Source organism: Equus asinus, chromosome 8, assembly GCF_041296235.1.
Source record: "Equus asinus isolate D_3611 breed Donkey chromosome 8, EquAss-T2T_v2, whole genome shotgun sequence".
Classification (NCBI taxonomy): domain Eukaryota; kingdom Metazoa; phylum Chordata; class Mammalia; order Perissodactyla; family Equidae; genus Equus; species Equus asinus.
The window spans coordinates 65,076,712-65,101,224 of NC_091797.1; the positions used below are offsets into that span (position 1 = coordinate 65,076,712).

General features: G+C 41.9%; 1 long non-coding RNA gene across 1 annotated transcript in view; it reads right to left on the minus strand.

Moving 5' to 3' along the window:
* LOC139045897 (uncharacterized) overlaps positions 1-24,513 on the minus strand; it is a 121,124-nt gene that overhangs the window by 15,701 nt on the left and 80,910 nt on the right. Inside the window, exon 2 of the long non-coding RNA XR_011505260.1 lies at positions 20,988-21,100. This is a non-coding gene — a long non-coding RNA (uncharacterized lncRNA). The remainder of the gene's footprint in view (positions 1-20,987; positions 21,101-24,513) is intronic.

The window sequence follows — 24,513 nt, forward strand, 5'->3', positions numbered from 1 at the left end:
GCCAATTATATTGCATATCACTAAGAGAAAAATATTTGTACGTACATCAAAAGGAAGTTGTAAGGAAAACAGATCAGTCCAGGTGTCCCTAAAGCTTCTTCACCCTCAGAGTCCCGCATTCCCGGACCAGGTGGAGGCTCAGCAATGCGGCGAGCACATTCCCACCGGTCCCACCCCCGGCGGCAGCCAGCACCTTGACGGCACCGCCGTTCTCAGGAAGGTGCTCTAGTCCTACGGCAGCATTTTCCTCCAAGCATCTGATATCCACTGTGCAAGTTTTGATGTATAATTGCAAGAATGACAACTGTGCCACAACTATTATAAGGGCAACAGCAATTGTAAGCTATATCCCATTTTCGGCGATGTTAAAATGTGAAAAATAATATGCATTTCAGAATCATTGAAACATAGCAGTGAATGTCTCCTATGTAATAAAGAGTTGGGATGGTCTACGTCCCTCCTCAGTTCCTGGGATGTAGCCTCTAAATCTTTGGATTTTCCCAAGTGATACGAATGTCTTTGTTATTCACAGTGAGCCCTGACAGTTTATGCTAATGAGGTGACACAGGTTGGCAGCGGACCGCCTGGAAGACCAGCCCTGTGATCCGAGGGACGGGGCTTCGAGTCCTGTGATACCAGCCTGAGCTCTTAGGAGAGGAGGGGGCTGGAGTGAGGGCGGTCTTGTGGCGGACGGAGGCCTCACCCTGTCTGTGCTAATTCTGAGTGGTTGGTGTCAGAAGTCATTTCAGTCCATTTTGTAAAAAGTAATAATAAAATAAGTATGTATGTGTATTCATAGACAGGGAAATATGTAGAAGCATAGACATTTGCTAACTATAGTTACCTGGGTGGTGGTATTATCAGTGGCTTTTATTTTCTTCTCACACAATTTTTTATATTTTCTGAACTAGTAAAGTGATTTCGTGTTACTTTTTTTTTTATTATTTTTTATTTTTTTTTTAAAGATTTTATTTTTTCCTTTTTCTCCCCAAAGCCCCCCGGTACATAGTTGTGTATTCTTCGTTGTGGGTTCCTCTAGTTGTGGCATGTGGGACGCTGCCTCAGCGTGGTCTGACGAGCAGTGCCACGTCCGCGCCCAGGATTCGAACCGACGAAACACTGGGCCGCCTGCAGCGGAGCGCGCGAACTTAACCACTCGGCCACGGGGCCAGCCCCTCGTGTTACTTTTTTTAATCAGAAAAAAAACCCAACTTCCTTCTGTTTCAAGAGAGAACTTTCCGTGTGGATAATCCTCCTTCTCACAGAGTGGATTCCATGGGTTTCTTTCTGCAAATACATCGTAAGGCATCTTTTTCTGGCCCTGTCTTCAAGGCATACAGAGTTAGGCCACGGTTATAAACCCAAGAAACAAAAACTATTTCAAAAATGCATGCTTAAAAACAAATGAAACATCTGTCACGACACACCCGTCAGATACACGGTCACAGTGGCACAGGTGAGGAAACTGTGCTTTTTAACCCCGGAGAACAAATTAAAAATTTCATCCCAAATCATTAAAACTACTAGTTGCTGAACAGAATTTTTTTCAACTTTTTAATTAAAAAAAAAGAAACGTGCTGAAGGGAGGAGTTGAACTGGCTTCTCAAGCAGTCCGGTCTGAGGCCTCCATCCTGCCTGCGGTGGGAGAGCCCCTTTGAGCAGCCAGAAGCATAGGCTCTCACGTGCCACCGGTAGCACGGGCTGAGAAGGGTGCTGAGCCTCGGTGGTTCAGTGGCTCACACTGTGACAAAACAGCAACCTCCACCATGACACAGGAGGGGCCGTAATGACACTGGCTGTGCCTCCTCCAGCAGCATCAGCCCCAGCCCACTTCACCTACAGCTTCCCACCTGCATGGGAATGACCAGGTTTACAACCAAATAAGGGTGAGCAGCCTCTGGGCAAGGCCTGACCGTGAGCGAAATTCGTTAGTGCCTTTGCATGTGTGCAGTGGTCCCCCAGGATCCACGGTTTCACTTTCCGCACTTGCAGTTACTTGCAGTCAACCACAGTCCGAAAATGGAAATGCTGGAAATAAACAATTCATATGATTTAAATTGTGCACCCTTCTGAGTGGTGTTATGAAATCTTGTGCCACCCAGCCCCATCCTGCCTGGGACTTGAATCATCCCTTTGGCTCGCCGCCCGCCGTCAGTCACTTAGCAGCCCTCTCAGTCATCAGATGCACCATCGAGGTATCCCGGTGCTCGTGGTCAAGTCACCCTTGTTTTACTTAATAATGGCCCCAAAGCGCAAGAAAAGTGATGCTGGCAACTGAGATATGCCAAAGAGAAGTCGGCAAAGTGCTTCCTTTAAGTGAAAAAGTAAAAGTTCTTGTCTTAGTGAGGAAAGAAAGAAATCATATGCTGAGGGTGCTGAGATCTGTAGTGACTTTACTACAGTATATTGTTGTAACTGTTCTATTTTCCTATTAGTTATTGTTGTTCACCTCTTACTGTGCCTAATTTGCATATCAAACTTCATCATAGGTAGATATGCATAGGAAAAAACGTAGTATATACAGGGTTCAATACCATCTGTGGTTTCAGGCATCTACTGCAGGGCTTGGAACATATGCCCTGCAGGTAAGGGGGGACTGTTGTATGTGATGGCCTCTGTTTTGCCTCTGGACAATCTGGCCTGGATTCTCACTTGTACTGCAATGTGTGGGGTGTCCTAGTGAGTGACCTTGACAGACGACATCACTGTGTACATAGAGTGACTGGTTCCTGGGACCTCGAACAGGCCTCTCTGCACACCCGCACTGGCACTCCACTTTCGCGTCCATGATGTTTACGGCATGAAAGAGGAGGCCAGGACCTCAGCGACAGAAGTCTGTGACATCCTGGCATTAGGGATAAGATCTCATAAGATCTAAGCCTCCTTTGGCATTGCATTTTATAAAGTTATTCCAGAAAAAGAAAAATTTACATTAGTCCCTTTGGCAAATATCTGGTGAACACCTACTAAGTGCAGATCCTTGGACAGTAGAGACAAAATGAACCTGGAGCCCACACAGAAAACGACAAGAATTGTGTGAACTTTGTTAGTAGAACTACGAAAGTAAACAACAACGAGAAAAAGTTGAGGAGACATCTGCCTTCTACAGACACCCCCACCCTGCCCTTGTTCTGGGGTCTCTAACACAGACGTTGTGTCTATCGTGTCCTGGGTGCCCAGCCTCCTCCAAACACCCCTGTGGGGGCACGGGGGCAGCACAAGCCCTGCCGTCACTCTTTACAGAGCAAGGGACATGCACTTGCCGCTTTTTAGATGTCAGATTCTGTTTTACTAGGCACACATGGATGTACACACACACCCCTCTCTGAACAGTAGCTGGGCCTATTGGCCTGTTCTGCTCAGGAAAAAGTGCCGGGGTCACTGGAGTCTGCAGGGCACAGGGCAGGGCTGAAGCGGTTGCTTTCACCACTAAAGCAAAAATCGCCAGATCGCTTGTACTGTTCCCACAAGGGAGGCTTTCAGGTTTCCAGGACACAAGACGCTGAGCACCTGCAGGCTTGAAATGCCCTGTGCATTGCCAGCAGCTGCTCCTTCAAGGCCGAACATACCTCTGAGTACAAGACCTGTGCTGTGCCGAGCACGGAGGGGTCACAGACGAAAGGATTGTGGAATTCAGCATCATGTTTTTAAGTGATAAGGATAAAGCTGACCACATTACAGGGAACAGGAGAAACCTGCACATTTCAGCACCATGGAAATTAGATACCATAAAAAGAGAGAGGTTAAAGCATAATAGGCATGACAAGAGAAGATGGGCTTTCTCAAAGCATAACAAGAAGAAATGAGCTTTGGAATTTTAATTTGTTACCTCCTCTGCCCCGACTAATACCTATGGGGCAGTTTGCAAAGAAGATCCAGGGTCTAGATGGTACCAATCGCAATGGGGATGCACACTCTACAGCCATACTGACAGGGTAGGAATCCTGACTCCACTACTTACTAGCTGTGTGACCTTAAAAAATTACATAATTTCTCCATGACTTACTTTCTTCACCCATAAAATGGGCGTAATTGTAGTGTTGTACTGTTATATTGTTATGAGAAGTAAATAATTTAGTTTCTTGGCAAGCACAGCATGAAGTTTCATCTCCTACGGGAGAATCACTGAGACCTCCCCATTCTCCCAGGTCTTTCCCATCACCTGGAAAGACCCTACAGTAGATTGTGTTTCCAAGGACAGCCAGACAATGTCCCCCTCCCGAATGCCCTTTTGCACTGCGATCTCACCACTCTCCCATCAAGAGGGGCAGTTTATGACCCTTCTTTGAGTCTGGACTGGTCCAGGTGCCCGTTTTAACCAATAAACTGTCATGGACGTAACAGTGCGTAACTTCCAAGATTGGCACTTAAGACATGTGTGGCTTCCCCCTTTGCCTTTTGAAGCAGTCATATGGAAAAGCCCAGGTGGAGGAGAACCGAGGTCCCCAGCTGACAGTCCCAGCTGAGCTCTCAGCTGGTGGCCAGCACCAACTGCCAGCGTGTGACTGAGGCCATTTTGGGCCTTCTCCAAGTTACTCCAGCGCCCTGGCTATGTAAAGCAGAGAAACCTCATGGTCAGTCCACCAAATTATAAAATTTAGCCACTGAGTTTTGGGGTGGTAATCAAAACTGATACCCAAATGACTTAAATTCTCCAGTAACACAGGAAAGTAGCTGGTGCTTTTGTCTGCAACTGCGGTCAGTGTCACAATCCACAGTGCCATCGCATAGCTCCTACTCACACCCTGAGCTGTTTCCCATGCCCCGTTGTAACTGACCCTTTGACCAGGTTGTGGAGAGCTCTCTCTCCCTACCAGGGTTCCAGCTCTCTTTTCGTCCAAAGGGGCCATATGCTTCCTCACATTATCATCCCCTTTTCTAAGAGAATAGGTCAGATTCTCCAGGACTGGACCTTTATCCATCCTTACTCTCTCTACCTCACACCTTGCCTGTCTCCTCCCCCATATTCATCTCAGGGACTGTTTCCTGACCCCTCAGTTGGCTGGAGCCTGTCTCTGCCAAGACAGTCCACCCACAGCACTTCCCCTGCCTGTTGCTCAAAGTCATAGCCCCACTTCCCGGAGGGTTCTGCTGCTGTAATATGCCCATCATAACGGAGAACATAGATAGTGAGAGACTTTCGCTCCTCAAGAGGACGGTTGTGACTGTACACACACTCCCCACGTGGGTCAGGAGCAGCTCTCACCTCCATCTTTAAGAGTCCAGTGTCCTAGACCTCAACTCACAGCTCCAGGTCTCCTCACCATGACTCCCAGCAGGCCCAGCAGCCCTCGTGTAACTGAGGCTCCAGGTGGTTTCTCTGGTATCCTAGAGTCCCTGAGTTAAATATTGGACATCACATTGCACATCTTTTGCATTGTTGCTAGACTAATGGAGACAAGTCATTTGCTTAAATGTCACATATAATAAATCAATAATGAAATAGACTAAAAATTAAATTGAAAATGATATATCTTTTCCAGTGATTTACATTAAGTGACGATCCCATCAGGGCCAATACTAAATTATTCTCAGTGAAATACGGAGTCAGGGATTCCAGAGCTATCTTATTTGATTGAACCATCACCCCAAAATAAAACTTCATACTCACTAAGCAGTTACTGCCCATTATCCCTTCCCCCAAGCCACTGGCAACCACCCGCCTGCTTTCTGTCTCTATGGATTTACCTATTCTAGATATCTTATATAAATGGAATCATACAATATGTGACCTTTGGTGTCTGGCTTCTTTCACTTAATATAATATCTTAGAGATTAATCTACATTGAATCATATATCAGTGCTCCACTCCTTTTTATGGTTGGATAATATTTCATTTTAGAGATATACCACACTTGTGTATTCATTCATCCAGTGATAAACACGTAGTTTGTTTCTACATAGATGTAGAAAAGAGAGATTGATGTGAGGCTTATCAATGGAAGAATAGAATCAAAGAATGCAAAGAATTGGGAGATGGTGAAATTCTGACCAAGCCAGAGTGGAGAGGTTTCACCAAGGACTTGAGCACTCAGTTGAGACCCAAGAATACAATGTTCAGTATTAGACAATTCACTAGAGTAAAAACCATGCCTTAGAACTAAGGGACAAACCTGAAATAAAGAAGCCATAGCAAAGAACAGAGCCAAGCTTGACGAGATCAAGAAGACCTATCAGTAATTCAGCCTGCAAAAACAAACCCAACATCTGTCACACCAATTAAAGGAAGACAGAATGGCCCAAATTTCTGAAAATACATCATCCATGATGTCCATCATATGACAAAAAAAGAACTACTAGATATGTAAAGCAGCAGGAAAATGTAAGCCATAATGAAGAAAAGAACTGCAATATAAACAGATCCTGAGATTGCCAAAATGCTGAAATTCACCTATAAGGAATTTTAAAGAGCTATTATAAATATGTTGAAAGAGTTAAAAGAAAACATGAATATAATGAGTGAACAGATGGAAACTATAAAAAGTTTGGAAATGGAACTTTAAAACTATAAAAACCAGGGCTGGCCTCATGACCGAGTGGTTAAGTTCACACACTCCGCTTTGGTGGCCCAGGGTTTCACCGGTTTGGATCCTGGATGCGGACATAGCACCATTCATCAGGCCATGCTGTGGTTTCATCTCACATAGCACAACCAGAGGCACTCATAACTAGAAAATACAATTATATACTTGGGGGCTTTGGGGAGAAGAAGAGAAAAAAAAAGATGACTGGCAACAGATGTTAGCTCCGGTGCCAATCTCAAAAGAAAACAAAAACTATAAAAACCATGGAAGTGGAAACTGTAAAAAGAAGAAAATGAGAATTCTACAACTGAAAATTACAATACCTTAATTTTTAAAATTAATTGACATTACTATTGACTTTACAGAAATAAAAAGCACTATAAGAGAATACTATGAACAATTGTACACCAACAAATTAGACAACCCAGGTGAAATGGACAACTTCCTAGAAAACACAAATTACCAAAAGGGTCCCAGAAGATATAGAAAATCTAACCAGACCCATAACAAGTAAAGAGATTGAATCAGTAATCAAAACCTCCATAAAGGGGCTGGCCCCATGGCCCAGTGGCTAAGTTCACGTGCTCTGCTTTGGCAGCCTGAGGTTCACCAGTTCAGATCCTGGGCATGGACCTACATGCCACTCATCTAGCCATGCTGTGGCAGCATCCCACATAGAAGAACTAGAAGGACTTAGAACGACGATATACAACCATGTACTGGGGCTTTGGGGAGAAACAAAAAAAAGAGGAAGATTGGCAACGGATGTTAGCTCAGGGCCAATCTTCCTCACAAAAAAACCCAAAAAACTAAAAAACTAAAAACCCTCCACAAAGGAAAACCCAGGACCAGATGGCTTCACCAGTGGATTTTACTAAACATTTAAAGAAGTGCTGATCCTGAAACTCTTCCAAACAGAATAGAACAGTAGGGAGCACTCTCAACTCATTCTATGCAGCCAGCATCATCTCAATATCAAAGCCATATAAAGAGCTTACAAGAAAGTAAACTGCAGACCAATATTCCTTATGAATGCACATGCAAAAATTCTTAACAATACCAGCGAACTGAATCCAACAGCATATTAAGAGGATCATACACCATGACTAAAGGTGATTTGCCCCAGGAATGGAAGTATGGGTGAACATAAAAACACCAATCAATATATTACACCACATTAATAGAACAAATTTTTAAAAATTAATTTTTCTCAAATTTGGTTACAAACATCAATCTACATAACCAAGAAGAAGCACATTGACCACGAAATAGAAAAAACACAAACAAAACTACAACTAGGCACATCATAGTCAAACTGCTGAAACCTAAGATAAAGATAAAATATTCAAAGCAGCTAGGGGAAAAAAAAGGCACCACATTCAGAATAACAATTACAAATCGTACAAATGATGGCTAATTTCTCACGTGACACAATGGGTGCCAGAAGACAATGGAAAAACAGCGTCAAAGTGCTGAAAGTAAAACCCATGTGTATACAGAGTAGTCCCCCCTTCTCCGAGGTCTCGCCCTCCACAGTTTCAGTTACCCATGGTCAACTGCGGTCTGAAAACATTAAATGGAAAATTTCAGAAATAAACAATTCACAAGTTTTAAATTGCATGGCGTTCTGAGTAGCATGATGAAATCTCGAGCCATCCTTCTCCATCCTGCCTGGGACATGAGCCATCTTTGTCCGGCGTGTCCACACTGCATATCTATGTACCCGTTAGTCACTTAGTAGCCATCTGGGTTGTCAGACGTCTATCGTGGTATCGCAGTGCTTGTGTTGAAGTAATCCTTATTACTTATTACTTAATAGTGGCCCCAAAGCACAAAAGTAGTGATGCTGGCAATTCGGATATGCCAAAGAGAAGCTGTAAAGCACTTCCTTTAAGTGAAAAGGAAAGTTCTTGACTTGGTAAGGAAAGAAAAATATTGTATGCTGAGGTTGCGAAGATCTAGGGTAACATTCATTACAGTATATTGTTATAATTGTTCTATACTTAGTTACTGTTGTTAATCTCTTACTTTGCCTGATTTATAAATTAAACTTTATCATAAGAATTTATATATAGGAAAAAATATAGTACATATAGGGTTTGGTACTATCCCTGGTTCAGGCATCCACTAGGGGTCTTGGAACATATCCCCTGTGAACAACGGGGAAGCAATGTATAAATGTTCCTATACCCAAAGAAAATATCCTTCAAAAGTGAGGTTGTAAGAGGAGGGAAAGCTCAGAAAATTTGTCACAAGCAGACTGTACAACAAAATATGCTGAGGGAGCTCTGCAGGCTGCAGGAGATAGTGTCGAAAGGAGACGTGTCTCCAGGAAGAAATGGAGAGCACTGGAAACGCTAAATGTGTGGGAAAACACAGAGGACAGTCATTTTCTTTAAAAGGAAACTGACTTTCAAATAAAAAACATTTTATTACGGGATTTAGGACACATGTAGAAGTAAAATAATTTGACAATAGAACAGTGCTGTTTTAAAATATGTTGCGAAAGTATCTGACACTTCCTTTTCCAGACTAGCACCCCTCTCCTTAGTCATTTGTTTCTAAGGAATGAAACGCAGCAGAGGTGATGCTATGTGAGTTCCAAAGGAGGTAACAAAAAGGTTAGCTCCTACCTGCCTTACTCTCTCTCTCTCTCATCACTTGCTCTGTGAAGCCATCTGGTAAAGACACTCAGGCAGCAGCCTGTAGAGAGGTCCAGGGAGGAAAGACTGAGCCCTCACACCAAGAACCAGCACCAACTTGCCTGCCATGTGACTAAGCCATCATACATTCTGATCCCTCAGCCCCAGTCAATATCGTCATTGCAACCCCCAAGGCAGAACTACCCACTGAGACCACTCTCAAAATCCTGATCTGCAGGAATGATGAGGATAATAATTTTTTTGTTTTTTGTTTGTTTACTTGAAAAGGTAACCGCAAATACTTAGGATACTTTAATCATATTTTTCCTTTCTTTTTATTTTTATTTTATTTTTCCTTTTTCTCCCAAAGCCCCCTGGTACACAGTCGTGTATTTTAGTTTTGGGTCCTTCTAGTTGTGGTATGTGGGATGCCGCCTCAGCATGGCTTGACGAGCAGTGCCATGTCCACGCCCAGGATTCGAACTGGCAAAACCCTGGGCTGCGAAGCAGAGGGCGCAAACTTAACCGCTCAGCCAGGGGGCCGGCCCCGCTTTTCCATTTTTATAGAGATACAAAACTGTATAAGTTTAAAGTGTACAGCATAACGATTTGATTTACATGTACTGTGCAACGATAACCACACTAAGTTTAGTTAACATCCATCGTCTCATACAGATACAAAAAGAAGAAAGAAAAAGAAAAGAAATGCTTTTTCCCTGTAATGAAATCTCCTAGGATTTACTCTCTTAACCACTTTCAACTATACCACACAGCAAGGCTAAATATAGTCATCACGTTGTACAATACATGCCTAGAACCTATTTCTCTCGTAACTGGAAGTTCGTACCTTTTGACCACCTTCCTCCAGTCCTGCCTCTCCCCACCCCCCACCTGTGATAACCAAAATCTGGTCTCTTTTTCTATGAGTTTGGGGTTTGTTTGGTTGGGGTGTTTTTTAGATTACACATATAAGCGAGATCATATAGAATTTGTCTTTGTCTGACTTATCTACATAAATCCATAGGTCCATCCATGTTGTCGCAAATGGCAGGATTTCCTTCTTTTTTAGGGTTTAATAGTATCCCGTTGTATATATGTATATACACTACAATTTCTTTATCCATTCGTCATTGGCACTTAAGGTGTTTGCATGTCTTGGCTATTGTAAATAATGCTGCTATGAACGTGGGGTACAGCTATCTCTTCAACATAGTGTTTTCATTTCTTTCAGATATGTTCCCAGAAATGGAATTGCCGGGTCATACGGTAGTTCTATTTTTAATTTTTTGAGGAATCTCCATACTGTTTTCCATAGTGGCTATACCAGTTTCCATTCCCAACAGTGCACAAGGGTTCCCCTTTCTCCACATCCTCTCCAGCATTTGTTATTTCTTGTCTTTGTGATGATAGTCATTCTGACAGGTGTGGAGTGATATCTCATTGTGGTTTTAATTTGCATTTCCCTAATTATTAGTGGTGTTGGGCACATTTTCATGGACCTGTTGGCCATTCATATACCTTCTTTGGAAAAATGTCTGTTCCGGTCCTTTGCCCATTTTTAAATTGGATTACTTGTTTTTGCTATTGAGTTGTATGATGCTTTATATATTTTGGACATTGTTAAGCCCTTATCAGATATATGGTTTGCAAACATTTTCTCCCATTCCATGGAGTGTTTTTCTATTTGGTTGATTTTGTCTTTTGCAGAAGCTTGAGCTAGTCCTGCTTGTTTATGTTTTATTTTTTTGCTAGTGCTTTAGATGTCCAAAAAATCATTGCCAAGATCCATGTTAAGGAGGTTTTTTCTTATGTTTTCTTCTAGGAGCCTTAACGGTTTCCAGTCTTACATTTAAGTCTTTAATCCACTTTAGTAAATTTTTGTGAGTGGTGTAAGATAGGGGTCCAGTTTCATTCTTTTACATGTGAAGATCATATTTTCCCAGCCCATCTTTCCTCTATTAAATATTTTTGGCTCCCTTATCAAATATTAGTTGACCATATATGCATGGGTTTACTTCTGGGCTCTTGATACCACTTCATTGGTCTATGTGTATGTTTTTATGCCAGTACTATGACACTTTGATTACTATAGCTTTGCAATATAGCTTGAGATCAGAAAGTGTGATGCCTCTTATTTTATTCTTCTTGTTCAAGATTGTTTTGACTATTCAGAGTCTTTTGTGACTCCATATAAATTTTAGAATTGTTTTTTCTACTTCTGAAAAAATTGCCATTGGAATCTTGATAGGGATTTCATTGAATCTATAGATGACTTTGAGTAATATGGCCATTCTCACAATATTAATTATTCCAATCCATGAATGTGGGATACGTTTCTATTTATTAGTGTCTTCTTTAATTTCTTTCATCAAGGTCTTGTAGTTTTCAGTGTACAGATCTTTCACCTCCTTGGTTAAATTTATTCCTAAGTATTTTTTGTTTTGGATGCTATTGAAAATGGGGTTGTTTTTCTTTATTTCTTTTTCAAATAACTTGGTCTTAGTGTATAGAAACACTACTAAATTTTGTATGTTAATTTTGTATCCTGCTACTTTACTAAATTCATTGATTAGATCAAACGGTTTTTTGGTGGAGTCTTTAGGATTTTCTATACATAAAATCATGTCATCTGCAAATAGAAACAATTTTACTTCTTCCTTTCCAATTCTGATGCCTTTCATTTCTTTTTCTTGCCTGATTGCTCTGGCTAGGGCTTCTAGTGCCATGTTGAATAGGAGTGGTGAGAGTGGGCACCCTTGTCTTATTCCTGATCTTAGAGGAAAAGATTTCAACCTTTCACCATTCAGTACAATGTTAGCTGTGCGCTTTCATAAACAGCCTTTATTATGTTGAAGTACATTCCTTCTATATCCATCTTGTTAGAAGTTTTTATCCTGAACAGATGTCAAATTTTGTTAAATGGGTTTTTTTGTGATAAATGTTTACTGCTATTTTAAGTCAGTAAATTTTGGGGTGATACGCACACGAAGGCTGAGGAGAAGGTAAAGGGAATCCAACTGTGTGAAAGTTTCTACAGTTTACTCAAAGCGGCACAATATTAAGTAACTATGATAAATAATGGATATTGTGATCCTTAGGTTAACAATTAAAAATAATATAGACAGTTACAGGTAAAAGATCAATAGAGTGGAAAAATAGAATACAAAAAATATTTGATTAACCAAAAAGAAAGCAGCCAAGGAAAATCAGGATAACAAAAGAGATGGGATAAACAGAGATTTAAAGGCAAAATATGTGACTTCAACCAACCATATTAGTAATTACATTAAATGTAAATAAACAGTGCGTTCTAATTAGCATTCTGAGGTGTTGAGACTGCATAACTGAACAACACCCATTATATGAAAGTAAAAGGATAGAGAAATATGTGCAAACAGTGAGCATGTGGTTATGTTAATTTCAGAGACATACACCTAAAGATGAAGAGCATTAACGGAAATAAAGAGGGACAATTCACAATAAAAGGTCAATTCACCAGGAAGACATATCGTAAATGTGTATGTAGAAAACAGAGCTTCAAAATACATGAAGAAAAAATGGAATCGAAGAGAAAAATAGATAAGTCTATCACCATAGCTCAAGATATCAACACACCTCAATAACTGATAAAACAACTACAAAGAAAAACAGCAAGGAAATAGCAGATTTGAACAAAACGATTGACCCACCTGACATGATTGAAAGTTATAGAACACTGCGGCCCAACCCCACACCATACAAAAGCTTTCAAACGCACATGGATGTGGTCTATATCTTGGTTGGTTACTTTGTTATACATTGGTCAAAACTCATCAAATGTACATTTAATATCTGTGCTATTCACTGTGGGTAAATTTTGCCTCAATTTTTCTTAAAAAAGGGATCAGCCAGTTTAGGATTTGGTGATCTCTCAAGACAGGCAGAAAAAAATCAATGTGATCAGGAAGAAAAGCCTTTGATTGGGGGGAGGAGATTTCAGGACAAAGCTTCTCTCTCCCTCCCCGGATGCAGGCCTTGAGGTACCCTGAAGACCCAGCTCCCCTGCCCCATCCGTACCCCAGACTGGGGTAGGCAAGATCAGCCCTCACCAGAGACACCCTCCAGTCAGCAAGAAACAGCCATTTTGGGCAGGGGGTTATCCTCCAGCACCTCTCATTCTAGACGGTCTGGAGAGATCTTCAGGGTTAAAATCTGTGGGGTGTGGAGAGAAGGAAGGAGGAGGGTCAAATATCTTGCCCGTCACCAGAACAGGCCCCACTTGTCTGCACACTCAAGTCCTACCTAGTCAGAAATATTCCCCCTCTTCTTCTCCTTCATTTTCTTTTTTTCTGCCTTCCTTGGTTTGGATCAAAACCAAAAGACACAATCAAAAGATGTGAGTGTGGGTTTGGGCCCTATGGCTTCAGCAAGGCTGTGGGACTCAGGTGAGCCATCACTGGCCTTCTCTGGAGCATCGCTTCCCCATATGACCCTCTGTTCCTGACAGTGCTTCTTGCTATTCCTGAAGAAGACTGGGAGGACACTGGGAAGGAGGGAACCAGCAGAGGTGAGAGGGTGTCTGACCCTAAATGCCATCTGGTCTTGTCAATCTCCTGCTTCAAAACCTGTGGCCGGCCGCTGGTGGGGTTCTTCATGGTGTGGCCCAGTGCCTCCTCCAGCCTCAGGTCCACCAACATCACCCCCAGGGACAACCATGATTGAGGCCATACCTGGAATGCCCTAGCACAGCAGGCTCCCTCACACCTCTGTGTCCTCCTACAGAGCCACTCTGTGTGGCAGGCCTGCATGGCCCCATGCCACCCCACTGGACTGGCTTGATGCTTAAAACATCAGCTTTGATTATTATCCCCCCAGTCCCCTCTCTCAGCACCCCCTGCTGATATCTAGTAAGCAAAGTTGGCTTCCAGCCTTCCACCATTTAGACTGACTGCTCCACGTCCTTTAAAGGCCAGAAGACTCATTTCTTCAGCCCAACGAGTGCTACTATTAGAGTTATGCAGAATATAGAAAGGCAGTAACAATAAACAAGAGTTTTCTTTCCAGACATAAAGTAGGCACACTTTTAAAGCCACTTGTCATCATTCTGTTCTCAAATTACTATAGAATTCTGCTTCTAAAATTTCTTCTCATTCGCGGGGCTGGCCCAGTGGCATAATGGTTGGGTTTGCGTGCTCTGCTTCAGTGGCCCGGGATTTGCAGGTTTGGATCCCAGGCACAAATCTATACACCGCTCATCAAGCCACGCTGTGGTGGCATCCCACATAAAGTAGAGGAAGATTGATACAGATGTTAGCTCAGGGACAATCTTCGTCACCAAAAAACCCCCAAAACAACAAATTCTTCCCATTTGGGTCTAGAATGAGCTTTTAAACTCATAAAAGATAAGAAAAAAAAGAAAAGAAAAAAAGAAACCAGAAAGGTATGTTCCTCTCTTTAAACAAAGCAGCTGTACATCAACAGAAACCATTGCAGGCTGCCCCCTGTCCAGCTCACAGCACTGTCTCACCTCTGGGGCATTAAGTGAGCCCCATGAGGTCCCTGCAGGATGCTCTGTCAATCTGCTTGGGATGTGTGGGAATAAATTCCACTGTGCTGGGCCGAAAAGGGAGGGAGGTTTCTCCTTCCTCAGAAAACAACAGGGAAACTGGGAAAAGAACAAAAGGAAAATGTGAAGCAAAAATAAAATCCAAACCTGGTCCAAAACAGGAAAGGATTTTAAGACTGGCCATTTTCTTTCCATCTGGTCATTCTCAGCACAATGAGAAAGCACTGGCCTCAGCTTGGATTTTAAGATTTAAAGTTTTTATATGGCAGAGAAAGGCTTAGTTTTGTCTCTTATTTTTACCGAAATAAAAAAACAGAAGGGAGTAGAGGAATGGATATGAATCAAGTCACATCACAGCCCCGAGTTACACAAGAACGAGGTAAAGACATCTACACACAAACACACTTGCCCATTGACCCCCTGTGGTCAGACAAAGTTATTTTCTGCTCATGGACTTTGAGGTCCTCAGAAATAAAGACCATGCCTCTCTCACTTATCTGTGAGGTCTTAGTGCCCAGCACCAGGCCTTATTCACAATAGGTACTCAGTAAATGGCAAGTGGGTGGATGGCTGGCTGGCTGGCTGGCTGGATGAGTTAGCCCTGAGAATTATCTGGGAGGTAAAGGAGAAGGAGGTATAGACAATCCATTCTGAACACTCAGCAGTTCACTAAACGGACCTTCCTTTCGATTGTAACCACGGGCCCTCCAGGACCAGTTCAACTGACCCCATCTCTCATCAACAGTGATTATGAATTGACTTTCAGAAAATCTGCAAAGTCATGGAGCCAGGGCATGTGCAACAGAAGAAATCGTGACCTGAAACAACCTCAGAACCAAAGATCCTCCTTCCTATGGAACCCAAGGATGGGGACAGGATCAGAACTTGAAAGTGAGAGTCTCATCAGAAGTGAGGGGCTCCTCATTCAGGAAGATCCGGTGTGAAAATTGCTTCCCCACCTCATCAAAAATGTTTAGAACCCCATCAGGTTACCACAAATGCCTCAAGCCCACCAATCAAAACCTGTCCTACAGCATCTCTACGTGCAGCTTGTTCTCCCTAACCTCTTAAATTTCACCCCAAATCCTGGATCAGGGAGACAGATCTGAGGGCACAGGCCCCCTCGCCCCCTGCAGATCGATCCTGCAGAATAAAGCTGATCTCTTTTCCCAAAGGCTGATGCCATAATTAATTGGCTGTTTATGCTCATTGGGCAGAGACTTTGTACGGTAACACAATCATCCTCAGGAGGACCTTTTAAAATTAGGTAGTGGTCTAAGTTCTCAAAACGTGAGCTCAAATGAATTTTAATGACCTGGGCCGATGGAGCTGAATTTCTCATTTTTACCAGTGGTCAAGGCCAACAAAATCTTGGGTCCAACTTGGATTGGCACCATGTCCAATGGTAACCAAGGACCAAGGAAGAGCCATTAGTAAACCAGTAGGAATGTCCTCACATTCCATTATCTCACAAAGCAACTCTGCTGAGTGTATTTATTAGCTTGAGTAGTTACGTGTGTGTACGCGTACCCTCTAGGAGTGTCTGTGTATAAGATCATGTCATCAGCAAATAGAGATTATTTTATTTATTTGCTTCCCATTTGGATGTCTTTTATTCTTTCTTTCATTTTCTTTTTCTTTTTCTTTTTTTTTTGCCTAATTTCTCTGGCTAGAACTTCCGATACACTATCGAATAGCACTAGTAAAAGTAGGCATCCTTGTCTTGATCTTAGGGGAAAAACTTTTATTCTTTATCATTGAGTATGATATTAGCTGTGAGTTTTTCATAAAGTCTTTTATTCTGTCAATGAAGTTTCCTTCTATTCTTAGTTTGTTGAATGTTTTTGAAACTTTGAAACATGAAAGGGTATTGGATTTTGTCAAATGCTTTTTCTCCATCAACTAGGATGATCATGTGGGTTTTTTCCCTTCCTTTTATTAATGCGATGTATTATATTGACTGACTTTTCACATGCTGAGTCAGCCTTGCTTTCTTAGGATAAATCTCATTTGGTCATGATGTGTAATCCTCTTAACATGCTGTTGGATTCGGTTTGCTAGTATTTTGTTGAGGAGTCAAAACTCATCTACATTTACAAAGGCTATTGGTCCACAGTTTACTTTTCTTGTGGTGTTTCTGTTTGGCTTTGACATCAGCCTAATGCTGGCCTCACAGAATGAGTTAGGAAGTGTTCTCTTCTATTTTTTGAAAGAGTTTGAGAAAAATTGGTGTTAATTCTTCTTTGAATGTTTAATAGAAGTCACCTGTGAAGCCATCTGGTCCTGGACTTTTCTTTCTTGGGACATTTTCAATTACCAATCCAATCTTTATTTGTTATACATCTGTTCAGATTTTATATTTCTTCTTAAGTCTATCCAGGAGATTTTAACCGAAACTAGAGTCTCACAACATAATATTCAAAATGTCCAGGATTCAATTCAAACTTAAGTGACATATGAAGATCCAGGAAAAGGTGTCCAACTCTCTAGGGAAAAGACATCAAGGGCCGCAGCCCTGAGACGACCCAGATGTTGGCATCATCAGACAAAATCCTCAAAACAGCTATTGTAACTATACTTTATGAGGTAAAAATGAACACTGTGAACAAATGGAAAGATAGAAAATTTTAGCTGAGAAATAGAAGCTATAAAAAAGAACCAAATGCAATTTTTTAAACTAAAATAAATAATATCTTCAATGAAAATATCTTGGGTAGGCTCAATGGCAGAATGAAGATGACAAAGGAAAGAATCAGTGAAGCTGAACACAGATGAATAGAAATGGCACCAGCTGAAGGATAGAGGAGAACACTGAGAAAGACGAACAAGCACCAAACAATGTCGAACGCTCTTACGTTGGGTCATCGGAGTCTCAGAGGAGGGGAGGAAAAGTTTGGTGAAGAAAAAAGACTTTGAAGAAATAATAGCAGTAAATTTCCCAAATTTGTGGAGGACCTAAATTTAAAGATTCGAGAAGCTCACCAAAATGCAGTACGGAGAAAACCATACTCACACTCATCTAATCACATTGCTCAAAGGCAAAGAGCAAGCAAATGTCTTGAAACCAGCCAGAGGAACATAACACATTACACATAAAGGAACAATTGGAATCACGCTGGATTTCTCACCAGAAACGATGGAGGCTAGAAGACAGTGGCACACGTCTTTAGCTACTAAAAGAAAATAACCATCAACCCAGAATTCCATATCGAGTGAAAATATCTTCAGAAACTAATATTAAATAAATATATCCTCAATGATTAAAAATCGAAAGGATTTGTCATCAACAGACATCAACTAAAAGGATGCTAAATAAAGTTCTATAGGCTGAAGGAAAACCTGTAATTTCAGGAATCAAGAAAAGGCAACCAGAAGAACAAAAAACGGCAGAGGGGAGACAAACCAAAAAGAAATGATAAAATAGTAAATGAAATAATAAAATAGAATGACTCTCAAATGCATCATGTTAAGTATAGAAAGCCCAACTAATAAAGTTACATACTAAGTGAGCCCATTTATGAGACATTCCGGAAAAGGCAAAACTAGAGGCCAGGGGAACGGACCAGTTGTTGCGGAAGATGGGGCAGAGGTGGCTGTGATTACAAAATGACAAAACAAGGAAACATTTTTGGTATAATGGAAGCGGTCTGCACCTTCTTTACGGTAGCGATTACACAACTGTAAGCATTTGTCAAAATTCACAGTCAATTTTGCTACGTGTAAATTTAAACATAAAGTTTTAAAAATCCTGGGAACGTGACCGCCCCCACTGCATCCCTCTTCCCCATGGCCTGGGTGTGCCCACCAGGGTGGGGCTTGACAGCTCCCTCGGAAGTCGGCTACTTAAAAGTCGTACCACTGGAATAAGCACTCACTACTTAAACAGCATGGCCCATTTAAGGAAGAAAACCTGTTAGCCCATTAACCAGCCAGACTATATTACTCATTTTTCCAGAGAACCAAAGAACCCTTTTAAACATTGTTTCGAAAAGCTACTATTATTCCAACTTGGGATGCCAGGTACACCGAATCCTGGCGCAGCCTCGGCAGCAAATCCAGGCCTCTTCCCGCCCCCTGCCCTCCCAGGACCCAGGGTGGGGAAGTGAACAGGTGTCCTAGGAGGTGCCGAGAGGGGAAGGGATTTGCACCGATTGGGCAGCTGTTGCTAGGCGGTAGTAGTTTGTCCCAAGTGCCTCTAGAGGACTTGGGGGAGTGAATATGAAGTAAGCCTGGCAAGAAAATGTAAAGTAGAAAAACTGTAAGAGGAAAATGTAAGATGTGTTACCTTCTAGATGGTGTCTGACAATTCATGCAGGACTGTATACCTAATAACGTAGCTTATTTTTAACAGTAGCCACAACGTACCCTAATAAGTGACTGGCTGCACGTGCACGTTGGTGTGTGTTGAAAAAGGGAAACCATCTTACTCTGTAATAGTCTTGCCGTGGGTGTCCCCTAAATCAGCCCGTGCCCTCACTTTCACACTCTCCTTGTCTGGGCGTGACTCCACCTTGAATGTCCAAACCCCCACTGGAGACACACAGAGTTGATGAGTTGGCGCTGCTCAGAAATATTGTTCTTCCTTGCATAACTAGAAATACACTTACATGAAAATTAGCCTCTGAAGGTCGGATATTATCTATAGGAGTCTGCGCCTTTATTTTCACGGGCAATTTCTAACACGAGGGCCACTGACCAGAAGAGCTCTGCAGATGAATTGCCAGCAACAAAGTGAAGCTCAGTAAGCAGCTGGCAGCAGTGTCCGTGACATGTTGGGGAGCGGACAGTGTGGTCACACAGGCTAATGAGGGACAGCAATGAGCAGCCTGCTGTTAGCTTAGAGTGGCTCTCCTTGGACTGGCTATCAACTTAATTAAAATGGCTATTATGGCTTTAAATTTAAATATCCTACTTGTGATGAATTCTAAAGCAGGAATTCCTGCCAATTACTGGTTTTCCTCTGTCTTCTGAGGTTTCCAACAGCTTAGCTTGTTCTGAGAGTGAGAGCTGAGGCTGGCTACTGTTCTTGTCATCCCATCATCCTCTACCTCTGCTGGGAATGCCACCCCTGCCGGCCACCCATCCTCTCCAGGGCTGTCATCTGTAAGCAGCCACTCCAACTTCTTTCCACTTGATGTCACACTGTTTCCCATCTTCCCTACCCTCTCTTTGGTACCCTCTGAGTTCTTACCTCCTGGAAACAAAAAATTTTTAAGCTTTCACCAGATGGCCCTTCCACTAGGAAAATCTGGCTGTACCCTGAGGATGTGGCCTCTCCAGCCCCTCCAAGCAGCACCTGCCCTTTGCCCAAATCTCTCTCCAGCCTCAGGTGAGTCAGCATTCTCCATTACTCTTCTGCAAAGCCACCAGCTCCGCTATACTGTCTCCCAAATAAGTTCTACCCGCTTTCCTGGGTTCCAGATTGTCTCCTGTGAAGTCCCACAGGCCCGTTCTCCTCAACAGGTCCCCAGGAACTCTGCCTCTGTGCCCCAAACCCGCTCTTCCTGCCAGCCTCTCCTTACACAGCCTCCCACCGTAAGTTCACGCTGGTCCTTCCACCTGACTGCTCATTCGTCCCCGTGATAAATGCCTGGTCCCTTTTGAGCCCCAGCTTTGAGTGACCTCTAAAAAAGAATCCCCAGTGATTCTGTAACTTCCAGGAGGTGTGAAGACCTCACGTCTCTCTTCTATTAAACACCGTACATTGCTGTAGTGTAACAATTACTGAAAACGTTTGGAGTTAGTTAATCTAGTCTCTCCCAATTGACCTAGAACATAATAAACGCGTTCTCCTTCTCCTCCTCCTTCTTTTAGTATTTTATTTTTATATTTTTGTGCATAGTTCCATATCTGGCTATGGAACTTGCTGAATAAAGAAATGAATAATTTTGGTATGGTGCAAGATGTCTGAATAATCTATCTTCATTTAACAGATGAGAAAATGGCCATTGAGGCCCAGGGAGGTGAGGAGATTACGCGAGGAGTCGCCCGGCTCATGTGGGCCAGGCCTGCGGGGCAGGGTTCTCAGTCCCCGCCCAGGGAGTGTTCACCATGCACTGCACTCCCTCCCTGTGCTTAGATGCATTTCAGGATTTAAACAAATAATTTCAATCACTAAAAATTATTTAAATATACAGAGAGACACATTTACTCTGTTAAAATTTTGGATGACTTCTAACAATGGTAATGATATGTCTATAATTTAAAAAAAAGAGAAAAGAAAAAAGCTCCCAGAGACCTACAAAAAGGAATCATAAGAATTATAATGACACAAACCTTCTCGGGGCTGGTCCTGTGGCGCAGTGGTTAAGTTCGGTGCACTCCCCTTCAGCAGCCCAGGTTCACGGGTTCGGCTCCCAGGCGTGGATATACACCACTCGTCAGCTGTGCTGTAGCGGTGACCCACATACAAAGTAGAGGAAGATCGGCACAGATGTTAGCTCAGGGCTAATCTTTCTCAGCAGAGAAAGGAAATCTTCTATGTCATTTTTACCAACTTGAAAGACTGTCAGCCAGAGGGAACAGAGCTTCGGTTGAATCGAATGACTTCCTTACTCACTGAAACACAACGTCGCCGTATTTTGAGTGAATGGTCTGCAGGGGAGGCGGGGTTGGCAGGAAGCCACTGGGACAACTCAAAGGCTCTTAAGTAAAGTAGCTGGTTGCCCTCCTTGATTCTAGAACATTCCTCAGTTAGTACCTTCACTGGGGCAAGAGGGGTGCTGTAGATCAGGACGCTCTAGGGAGACAATTACACATTAACCTCTACCAGGCACTGAAGAAGTCCTACATAATTTATAAATGTGTTCAAGCAAAGATAATTACTACATTGTTGAGGAGAATGAGCTACCAGAAAGATGGAGACTACAGTAGGCAGCTGGCAGAAATGGCTCCCAATTAAAAGGATTTAATGCAGAAAACAGAGATAATCTTGTATAAATTCTGATTCCTATTCACAGTGACATCCAAGAGGATAAAACAACCACCAAAGTCGCCTAAGAAAAAGAACCCACTGGAGACACAGAAAATAGTTGTAGAAAGAAAACAATAATATTTAATATAGAAATATAATAAAAATAATAAAGAAACAGAACATTTAATCAAGAAACTGTGCAGCAGAAATAAAATTTTGGAATTGGTAAATCAACTGAAGAAAGTTCTCCCAAACATGATAAAAGGGCAAAGGGGAGAGAAATTGCAAAGTGAGGGAAGCTAAAGCACTCAGAGGGGAAGTCTGAGAGAGTCAATATCAATATTTCTTTAATAGCAGTTGCATAAATTGAAATATACGCAATGAGCAAAGCAATTACTAAGAAATACTAGATGACTGACAGTAAAACCTTTCATTCCCTTCTGAGTGGTCCCAACCCAATCCAAAAACATTTAGTCCCACTCTCATGGGCCAGTGAAGACAATCCTAATTACCCACAATACTTTCCCCCAAACACCTGGGCTTTCCACCCTACAGAGCCCGTGCTGGGACACCACTGGTCCAAAACAGTTAGCTCTGTGCCAAGCCCAGTCATTCCCTCTACATGAGATGGAGAGAAAATCAGCCTTGCATAAACTCCACGCTCTAGACCAACATGACTCTTGAGCAAATGACTTGCAAGAAGCATGCATTGCTCGAGAACGAACGGTGATTTTCCCCATAGGTCAGTCTTCCTCCGGATTGCCAAAGATTTACTTCACTGTGCCGAGCACTTACGATCTCAATCTGGAGCAGCGGCACTTGGGCTAATTCAAGACTTTCCCCCAACGAGTAGCTACTTCTCTTACACAACTAAAGGGGTCACCAAAATGTTCCTCCCAGAATAAACAGAGGTATACACTCCAAAGCAATTTTCTTCTCCATCCTAAAATATTAAAATTATGCAACCTCTAACCCTCATCATTACATATAATATTGAAAATTAATGTTTTAAACTATTTTTTAAGGAAGGAATGGGAGAGGGAGAAATATAAATAAAATTCCAGATTATTTACTAAAAACCAAATGATAAGAGGAAGAAAAAGGAAGTAAATGTGTGTTAAAATACTTGGCTATGTAAAGGCGAGTGGTTATGAATGATGTTTAATTCTTTTTTTTTTTTTTTTTGAGGAAGATTAGCCCTGAGCTAACCACTGCCAATCCTCCTCTTTTTGCTGAGGAAGCCTGACCCTGAGCTAACATCTGTGCCCATCTTTCTCTAACTTATACGTGGGATGCCTACCACAGCATGGCTTTTGCCAAGCGGTGCCATGTACGCACCCGGGATCCGAACCGGTGAACCCCGGGCCACCGAGAAGCGGAACATGGGAACTTAACCGCTGCGCCACCGGGCCGGCCCCTGATGTTTAATTCTTAACTTTGATAGAAGAATGTAGGAAAAAAATGTTTGCAATAATTTAAGGGTAATTGCTATTAGAATAACATTTAGATGTAATATTTCATATCACTAGAGGAGGAAAAAAGGACAAAAAAATGATCAAACAGAAAAGAGGCAGGAAAGATGAAAACAGAAGCAGCAAGAAATCACAACGAACATAAAACATAAAATAAGATGGCAAGAGAAAGACTGAATGCATCATTAATCGAAAAAAAAAATAACGCGCAGATAAAAGTGTTCTCCTTTCTGTGTCTTATATCCAATAAGAAAAGAACAGACTAAGTGAAAGAGCAAAGATCAGCTAAACACTGTTCTTCAGATACACCTACAACGTGCACAATGACAAAGGGAAGGGTAGAAAATAAGGAGGTGAGCAAGATACATCAGGAGAGCACTAACGACGACGAACGGAAAAAACACTAGTATCGCACAAAGCACACTTTAAGGTCAAAACGTCAAAGAAGGCTAAGAGGAATTTCATTGATAAAGGATACTATCACAAAAGAAACCGTAACAGTCAGAAACGTTTACACACTAAACTACATAGTATGGAAATACTTGAAGCAAAAAAAATTTTAGGAATTCAATGTTATTTTGACAATATAACGAGCTTTAAAATTTTATCTCAAAATTTAACAAATCCAGTAGAAAAACATTCATATGATTAGAATATTTGAATTATACAATAAGTTTTATTTACTAGGCAAACGATTTTTGTATAAAACAGAAAATCTTTTTTAAATGTTCATAGACTATTGACAGAAATTGTTTACAGACTGTGCCATAAAGAAAATCGTAACAAATTTATATAAATAGTTGATAGATGATAGATAGATAGATAGACAGCAATAGACCACACCACAAAACCACCAAAATATAGCCCCAATCTAACTACCTAGAAATTTAAAAGCACTCCTAAATAACTCTTGAATTAAAGATGAAATAACTACAGTAACAGATTAATTACTTAGAAAATGACTTCGAAAAGATCTCTACATTTCAAAACCTATGGTATATGGCCAAAATTCTTATCAATAAAAGAATTATGGGGCCAGTCCAGTGGGCAGTGGTTAAGGTTGTGCATTCCACTTCAGCAGCAAGGGGTTCGCAGGTTTGGATCCTGAACGCAGACCTACACACCACTTGCTGTGGGGGCATCTCACATACAAAATAGAGGCAGCCTGGCACACATGTTAGCTCAGGGCCAATCTTCCTTAAGCAAAAAGAGGAACATTGGCAACAGAGGCTAGCTCAAGGCTAATCTTCCTCACCAAAAAAAAAAAAAAGAATTGTGCAAAAATATTTGAAAAAGTAGTCTCCTTATTGCAAAAGAGCATGGATTCTAGAGTCAGGTTATACAGGCTCAGATGCCAGCTCTTCCACTTACTTAATCTGTGTGACCTCAGAACAATTATCCAGTCCCAAAGTGCTCA